The sequence below is a fragment of the Condylura cristata genome, unplaced genomic scaffold (genome assembly GCF_000260355.1).
Source record: "Condylura cristata isolate star-nosed mole 26May11 unplaced genomic scaffold, ConCri1.0 scaffold00042, whole genome shotgun sequence".
Taxonomy (NCBI): domain Eukaryota; kingdom Metazoa; phylum Chordata; class Mammalia; order Eulipotyphla; family Talpidae; genus Condylura; species Condylura cristata.
This window is the reverse complement of record NW_004567143.1, coordinates 3,993,406-3,994,529: the sequence shown is the minus strand read 5'-3', so window position 1 is coordinate 3,994,529 and position 1,124 is coordinate 3,993,406.

The window sequence follows — 1,124 nt, the reverse complement described above, 5'->3', positions numbered from 1 at the left end:
CGGGGCGGGCGTGGCCCGGGTTGGGGGGGCCTGGGAAGCCGCCCGGGGGCACGTTAAGTGGGGACCGCGGGCCAGCCCACTTCCTGCAGTTCGGCCTGGGACGCTCAGGCCTGAGGGCACCAGGAGCCACAGTGATGGTCACCAGGGGTCACCAGGTCAGGGCTGGAGAGCTGGGCTAAAGGCGCAGGCCGGCGGGTCTCCGCGGACCCCGCTGCGGACAGCGCAGGGAGCAGCTGTCCTGAGACCGGGTGGCAAAGGAGACACGGGAAAACCTGAAGGGGTGAAGTTCACGGCAGGAAACAGACGGGCTGACGGGCACCCGCCGTGCGGCAGAGGGAGAGGGGGGTCGCGAGGCTGGGGGCCGGCAGGAGGCAGGCTGCGCTAGCGGTGGGTGGGGACCCACAGGAGCTTCCCGGGACAGGGGCCCGCCTGGGCGGTGGGTGGCTTTGCAGATAGAATCATCTTTCTCCCTGGTAGGCCAAGGGGGAGGGATGCTGTGCCCTGGGGTGCAGGGAGGGGCAGACCCCAGGGCCTGCAGGACCCCAGGGCAGCACTCTGCCGGCTGAGCTGAGCCCCTTGGGGTGGGGGCCTCCCGGAAGGGGCCAGGCCCCGGTGCTGCCCGGAGCTCCCCTGCCTGGGCATTCCAGCACACCTCCCAGTGCCCGCTCTGGGTTCCACTGTCGGGGGGGCCCCCTCTTCCCTCAGCTCCTGCACTGGGGGACTAAGCAGCTGTGCATCCCTCAGGCCTCTGGTGGGTCCTCAGGTCCTGGGCCTCCCACCTAACCCTCAACACCCCAAGCCCCAGTCTGGGGAGACCGAAGGAGGTGAGGGGGAGGAGGAGGGAGGGGCCCATGTGGAGTAAACCGAAGCACTGTGATGTGGGGTGGGGAGCGCCTGGAAAGCTGGCTGCCCACCAGCCCCACGAGAGCACTTTCATCTCACGGATGTGTGAGTGTAACGCGGTCTCGCTGATTCCATCCCTGCTGGCGCCGAGCAGGCGCAGGGCTCTGCCCCTGGCGTGATCCCCGTGGGTCCCCGCCCCCTCCTACCTGCGCACCCACAGTCCTCCGCCCTGGTCCGTGGCGCACTCCCCTCCTCTCCCCAAGTTTTTAAAGTCCCAAGCA